Genomic DNA, 7644 nt, shown 5'->3' on the forward strand with positions numbered 1-7644 from the left:
CAGGACAGGAATTTAAGCAGGGAATTGAGTCATAAACTTTGGTGCAACACTGATTACTGACTTGGTCCCTGGCTCACTTTCAGCTAGATTTCTGATATATATAGTCCAGGCCCATCTGCCTAGGGATGGCACCACCCACAGTGGGCTGTGCCCTCTTGCATTAAGTAGCAATCAAGAAAAACTTCACAGACACTCTCACAGGCCAATCTGATGGAGGCAATTCTTCAAATGAGGTTCCCTCTTCCCAAGTGTGTCAAGTGGACAACTGTGATTAGCCATAATACCTACTACATAGCCAATATGTAGCTAGATAATGAACAAGCTTCAGAGAAGAGCAAACTTACAGCTTCCATCCAGCAACTCACACTGTCGTTAAAGACTAGACCAATGAGAGGGATCTGCATATAGCAAGCACCTGCTGTATACCAGACATGGATGGTGAGAAGCCTTGATGAATGGTTGTGGTTCCATCAGCAGCCTACAGCTGTGGGTGAGAGTTAGACCAGATGACCAAGGTTCCAGGCTTGTTGTGGTCCTGGGTTCTACGAGAAAGCAGGCTGCACATGCCATGAGGAGCAAGCCAGTAAGCAGTACCCCTCATGGCCTCTGCATTAGCTCCTGTCTCCAGGTTCCTGTCCTGTTTGAGTTCCTGTCCTGACTTTCTTCAGTGATGGACTGTGATGTGGAAGTGTAAGCCAAATAAACCCTTTCCTCCCCAACTTGCTTTTGGTCATGGTGTTTCATCGCAGCAATAGTAACCCCATTGGGACAGTGACTCTCCCAGAGACAGACATCCCTTATCCAACAATCTCTCAGCAGCTTTGAGGCAGTCAGTCACTTTTCTTATTCCTGGGACTTTCTATAATCTTCCCTTTCCTAAATTCTATGCACCCCTGTTTCCTTCTATCTCCTTCTCTAGCAGACTTCAATGGTGGACTCTTCTCTGCTCTCCTCCACACACTGTCTCCATAGGTATTGCCTTAGTCAATGTTCTATGACTGGGAAGAGACACCATGTGGATGGAAGCTCTTATAAGGGAAGCATTTAATAGGGGCTTGCTACAGCTTCAGTGGTTTAGTCCATTAGCGTGGCAGGAAGCACGGAGACACACAGGCAGACATGGTGCTGGAGATGTAGTTAAGAGCTCTACATTCAGATCCACAGGCAGCAGGAAGAGAAAGACAACCTGGGATCTGGCTTGAGATTTTCGAAAATCTGAAAGCCCACCTCCAGGGACACACTTCCTCCAACAAGGTCACACCTCCTAATCTTTTCAAATGGTTCCATTCCCCAGTGACCAAGCATTCAAATCTGTGAGTCTATGGGGGCCATTCTCATTCAAACCACCACAGGTTTAGACCGAGGGCCTTAAGAGCACCCACACACTGAGCCACCACACACCTGTTCTCCAAGATCCAGCCTGAGGTGCTCCTACCCAGCCAGTGCCCTCCTAAGAAACTTCTCCAAAGCTGACGACAGCAGTGAGCTTCAGCTGTCCTGTCCAATCTGCTCTGCTTCAAGCCTTGGTCTTCTTGAGCTTCCCCTAGCCTCACAGGCCAAACAGCTAAGACCCTGTGGCCTTGAAAACTCTTTCTCTGTCTGTCAAAGCCAACAAAGGTCACCATTTTAGCTCTACTATGCCATCTTCTTTCACACAATCAATGGCCACAGCCTTCTGAGAGTTTTTTGTCTACCTAGCAACATCTGATTGGTGATTATAGCCAGACTCCTGCAAACCACCCTACCTAAAGCCCTCAATGGTTTTCTAAGAATCCAACCCTCCTAAGCTCAACTCAGACAATCCTCACATCTCATCAGTGTGGCTGTAGCCATCAGAGGAAGGCTTTGGCACCCCAGAATGGGAGTGTCCAGAAAGTCACCATGACTGTACCTGTTCCCCCCATCCTTCAGTATTCACTCTCTTGCTAGTCCACTATGGTCTCTGGCCCTGGCCTTCCTGCTGTCCTGGATCACCCACACTTCCCCTGTCCTAGGACATCTGGGCTTGTCATTCCTGCCTTCTAGCTAGTCAGGAAACCCTTCCTAGGACCCCTATGGGTGGCCTTGTTCCAGTCCTAGAAATGAGTTTGGGGTACCTGAATCACAAGGGTGACAACATGTTCCTGTTTGGGGATTAATAATAACATGTGGACATAACACCCAACACCCAGAAGAGACTGGCTGGGTGTAGCTTTTTTTAAGGTTCATAAGTCAATCATTCCTAAAATTTGGAGGACTCAAGACAAATATTTATGCTTGGGCATTCATTGAGAGTTTTTCTCAGGTTCTTGCTCTGCTTGGCTGGAGCTGTCTGGCACGAATGTAGCAGTCTCTGGGGCCTGAGAACGTCTGCACCACTGTGCTTCTTTCTAGGAGACTCTGCATATACTGATGGGGAAACAGAAGCCTACGACCTACATACTGTGCAGCATGGGTTTTACTTGAAGAGATCAGTCTGAGCCCTTTTGCTGAACACAGCCCTGGAGAGTAAGAGCCTCAAACTGTTGATGATGTTTCTGCCCACTGCAGGGATCATGGACACCTGCTTCAAAGGGCTCAGGTAGGACAGAGAATCGAGAAGCCCAGAAGATGGGGGTGTTGATGAAGGCATACATAAACTGATGTGTCATGTCAGGAAAGGAGAAAGGATCATCTTATATCTACCTTATATCTAGAGAGGGAAAGCCCCATATATAATAGGACACCATCAACCACACACTTACATTATAATTAAGATACACTCTCTTGGGGTTGATGTTTAGACACTGCAGTGGTTTTGTTGTTTGGTTTTGTTTTGAGGTTTTGGATTTTTTTTTTTGGTTTTGTTGTTGTTGTTTTGAGAAAGGGTCTCACTATATATCTCCAGCGGGTCTGGAGCTCACTATGTAAGTCAACTTGGCTTCAAATGTATAGAGATCAAATTTTCCCTATCTCCTGAGGGATGGGGTTAAAGGCATGCACCACCCTACCTGGTTCACTGTAGGGGTTTATATGTGAAATGTCCCCCTTAGGCTCATGCATTTGAACACTTGGTTGTTGGGGAAGTCTTTTGTCAATAAAGCACTGTTGAGCCAATAGGAATCTAGATAGGTGGGACTAGGAGTCCAGGAGGATTCTGGGAAGGAGAAACACAGGAGAGTCAACATGTAACCTCCATGGGGTAGGAGCCCGGAACTATTCTCCGGTAAGAGACATACTTAGATTAACAATTATGGGGTAATTACTTAAAGCAGAGCTAGCCAGTAAGAGACAAGCAAGGCCAACAGCTTCATAATGAATATAGCCTCCTGTGTGTTTATTTGGGACTGATGCGGCTCTAGAACCAGGCTGGTGGAATAGCTCCTCACAAGGAAAAAGCTTCTTTTTTATACTTGGTGGTGCTTCTCAATGGGCGGTGCTTCTCGGGGAAGTTATGGAACCTTTAGGAAGTATGGCCTCACCAGAGGATGGGCTTTGAGGGCTCATAGCCTCATCCCACTTCTTGCTCTGTCTCTTTGTTTTCTGTATGTAGAAGAAAAAAACGTGAGCAGCTAGATATCTGCTCCTGCCAGCATGCTGTGTCCCCCTTTCCCCATCATTGCGGAACCACAAACCAAAATAAATTCTTTCTTCTACAAGTTGCTTCTGGCATGGCATTTTGTCACAGCAAATGCTAGAGATGGTGGCATTCGGCAGGAGAGCCAGGGCCAGGAGATTCTAACTTACTTGAGAAAGTTTAAGGGTTCACGTGGAACTTGGAGCGGGGTGGGAGGCTAGTGAGTCAAGCTGCAGAAGCCGTCAAATAGAATGTGCTTGGGCCAGAAGGATCTTATGTTAGGGAAATGGTTCTCAACTTGTAGGTTACAACCTGCTTGGGGATCTACTGACTCTTTCATAAGGGTTGCCTTCACCTAAGACTATCAGAAAACCCAGATATTTGCATTACAATTCATAGAAGTAGCAAAATTACAGTTGGCAACAAAAATAATTACATGGTTGGGGTCACTACAACATGAGGAACTGTATTAAAGGGTGGCAACATTAGGAAGATTAAGAACCACTATGTCAGAGAGATGCATGTGTGTAGTAGAGCCGTGGTCATGGGGTGAGCAAGGTTTGCATTGGGAACAATGTTAGGAATGTGGGTCTATCCTCAGAGCAATGAGAATTCTGATGGTTTCTAAATTGTAATGGGGAGCTGGAATCTGACTAAGTCAGGTCTTTTATGAAGATGGCCTGGTATCCCAGGTACCTGAACTGGGAGGTTGGGGCAAACAGAAAGCGTTGAAGAAGTAGAGGCAGAATTACCCATTTAAGTCTGTAAGACTAGACCAGGAAGAGGCTCATAAAAAGCTACCTGCAAGGGATAGCAGGAGATGACCCCTGCTGGGCTCCTAGCAAAATGGTGCTTGGTGCAGGGCTATCAGGAGCCCTGCCATCACCTGGTCTGGGCTTCAAATGAAAACCACCCACTTCCCAGAATTCCCCAGGGATGACAACTTAAGGGAGACAGCCTAGTGCCGGGTACAGTGCAGGGGCTTCAGCTTCAGACACAATGGCTAGGCTGTGTGACCAGGACAAGTTAAATAACCAGGCCATCTAGGTTTCTTTTGGTACAGGGGATCTTGGCTCTCTCACTATGGCCCCAGAACTCAGCTAAGTGAGACACATGGAGAGTCAGACGTCTCTCAGAGGCTGTTCGCTGAACCTTCATGCCCACTTTCCCCTCTCTCCACCACGGCAGGGAGTGTACACATCTTTCTCCACTGTGTCAGGTACTGAGTCTCCAAATGTCCCCTTCCTCCTTTTGTCATTAGACTGTGACAGCTTGCTTGAGTCTGTGATGGTAGGACTTGTTCCTACAGAAAACTAAGTCTGTTCCAAAACTAATGAGATGAGTCACAGTGTGTTTGTGAACGTTTCCAACCCTGAAGGAGAGTTTCTGCTCAGACTGTTCTATCTAGTCTCCTACTACTTTTCTCTCCTTTCTGCTTATCTGCCCACACTTAGCCCTCAAAACCTAACTTCCCAAGAGGCCTCAAGATTCTGTGTTTCTTCGACCCCAGGACCACGTTCACACTCCTCTGCACAGTACATTTTGCCTTCACCTCTGGTCCCGGCATCCTCTCCAGCCACCACGAACTGACAACAGCTGACAGGAGGCCGTCCCTCTTCCCTTGTGACCCCATGTCAGACACTGTGTGTGTGTGTGTGTGTGTGTGTGTGTGTGTGTGTGTGTGTGTGTTCATGTGAGGGGTGTGAGCACCCGTGGAGTTTGGAGCACAACTTTTAGGCTCTGGCTCTCACTTTTCCACCCTGTTTGAGACAGAGACTCTTTGCAGCTATGTAAACCAAACTTTCTAGAGACTGTCCTGCCTCCTCCCATCTTCCCTTAGTGATATGATGAGAGTATAGCCCCCTTTGCCTCTCTGTCTGGCTTTTAAATTGGTCTGAGGCCATCAAGACTGCATAGCAAGCACCTTTGGCTATGATACCATCTCTGCAGCCCCCAACAGCACTGTTAAATAAGAGATTCGATTTCTTATTTGTGTGTGTATGTGTGTTGTCTGAATGAATGCATGTCAAGTCTGTGCAGGGGACTGAGGAGGCAACAGAGGGTGTCTAAGGCCCTGGAGGAGGATCACAGGTAGCTGTGAGCTGTCTGATGTGGGTGCTGGGGTCCAAGCTTGGGTCCCTTGGAAGCAACGAGTGCTCTTACCTGCTAAGCCCTGTCTCCAGCCCCGGTAGACAGCCTTAATCAGTTGTACTACCCTTTCCACCAGCCCAGACTGAGCGTCTGAACCCTTTTCAACACAGCACTGAGTTCTCAGTGGTGACTAGACTGCGGAATGAGGCCCCCCATTGGCTCTTGCCACTCTCTCAGCCCTGCCTTGTGCACGTACCACACATCCTAGGAGCATCTGCCCTTTTCCTCTGCCTCCCCCACCCTGGCCACAACCACTTACTTCAGATACTGCCTCCCCTTCTTTAGTTGGTTCAACACAGCCAGCAGGAATCACTGAATCCATCCCTGGCAGAAGAAGATAGCCCGAGACACCAGTACCAAACCCTTCTGACCCACTGATGAATGGAATGTCAAGTGGCAAGCTTGTCTTGTATTGATTTGTATTTTTTAGTCATGAGAGAAGCAGTTGTGGTAGGGGAGAAAGAGAAACACTTGAACATGGAATACATTCCTTCAAGCTCCAGCATCTAGACCAACGTTTCTCAACCCGTGTGTTGTCATCAGATATCGTGCATATCAGATATTTACATTACAATTCATAACAGTAGCTAAATTACAATTATGGAGAAGCAATGGAATAGTTTTATGGTTGGGGGAGTCACAACAACATGAGAACTGTATTAAAGAGTCACAACATTAGGAAGGCTGAGAAACACTATTCTAGACCATCAAAGTCCTTGGCCTGGCTTCCTCAGTGAGCGTGACACTCAAAATAGGTCATGAGGGGCTGATAAGTTGATTCAGTGTGTTCCAGGGCTCCCAGAAAAAGCCTTGTGACCCGAGTTTGATCCTTGGAACCCAAATAAAGGCGAAAGGAAAGAACTGACTCCACGAAGGTATCCTCCGACGGCCACACACATGCTGTAGGCACATACATACATATCATCATCATTGTAAATAATAATAATTTTCAAGTACCTTAAAAAGCAGATCGTTGGAAAGCTCCAATGACCAGGTCCTCACTGTACTTACAGGGATGACTCTTCTTGTTGGCAGCCCAACTGCAGCTGCTTCTTGCTTTAACACTCAGGTTCTCGGTCTAGACCCATCTGCTCATTTGCTTACTCAGCAAAGTTGACATCACACTTGCTCATAGATGAGAGCACATCAAGGTTCAGAGACGTGAAAGTACTAGCCCAAAGTCACATGGCAAGAGATGACCTTATACCTAGTGCTCTGTCTGTCACCTTAGCCAATTCCCTGCTGAGTATGCATGGCCTGGTACAGGTTTCAGAGGTCAGAGTCTTTGGTGATGATGTGCTAAACTGTGTCCCTGTCACAAGGCTTTACTTCCTCTACCTGTCACAGAGGATCCTGGTCTTTGCACTCTTGTGCTGCTGACTGGACAGAAACCACACCCATGTCCTGCCTCCCTTCCCAGTAGCCTTGGCCCTGAACCAAGCCTTTGACAATCTCAGATCAGCGGCACTCCCACCTTCCTAGGGCACGTGAGGTACTTTGTACTTAGCCTGGGCAGTTATTGAAACTCTCCGAAGCCAAGTGTCTGCATTGCATCTGTGTCATAGGCACAAGCCGTATGTCCTGAGCTGGCGTCCATACAGTTCCGAGGCTATAGATACAGAGCCCATCACAGTTGACTCTATAGCCAAAGGTTCTGCAGTTGGAATCAACCAGCCAAATACCAAAAATAGTTAGGGAGAAAACTGTCTATAGGAGTCTTGAACAGGACTGCACTCCCAGGGCAGCTCCCTGGTGTGTGAGCTGTTAGGAAACATCCAAAGATGGAGGGCAGTGAGCGCAGGTGAGATCCAGTGCCAAGGTGTTTCATCTTTGGGGAGTGAGCATCCAGTTTGGTGCCCTCGGGGCATCTTGGAATCCAAGGGATGATGGTGTTTTCGGCTATTACTTTTAAACCATAGCCACAGTTACTGGCATAGACAGTAAAGTTAGAAAGAGAG

At 47.4% G+C, this 7644-nt stretch overlaps 1 protein-coding gene across 1 annotated transcript in view; it reads right to left on the bottom strand.

Annotated features, from left to right (window-relative positions):
- Slc2a9 (solute carrier family 2 member 9) overlaps positions 1 to 6758 on the bottom strand; it is a 129053-nt gene extending 122295 nt beyond the window's left edge. Inside the window, exon 1 of the mRNA XM_013112513.3 lies at positions 6644 to 6758. The gene's annotated coding sequence lies outside the window, so the exon portion shown is untranslated. The remainder of the gene's footprint in view (positions 1 to 6643) is intronic.
- Positions 6759 to 7644: the final 886 nt, after the last annotated feature.

The sequence above is a fragment of the Mesocricetus auratus genome, unplaced genomic scaffold, assembly GCF_017639785.1.
Source record: "Mesocricetus auratus isolate SY011 unplaced genomic scaffold, BCM_Maur_2.0 Super-Scaffold_100006, whole genome shotgun sequence".
NCBI lineage: Eukaryota > Metazoa > Chordata > Mammalia > Rodentia > Cricetidae > Mesocricetus > Mesocricetus auratus.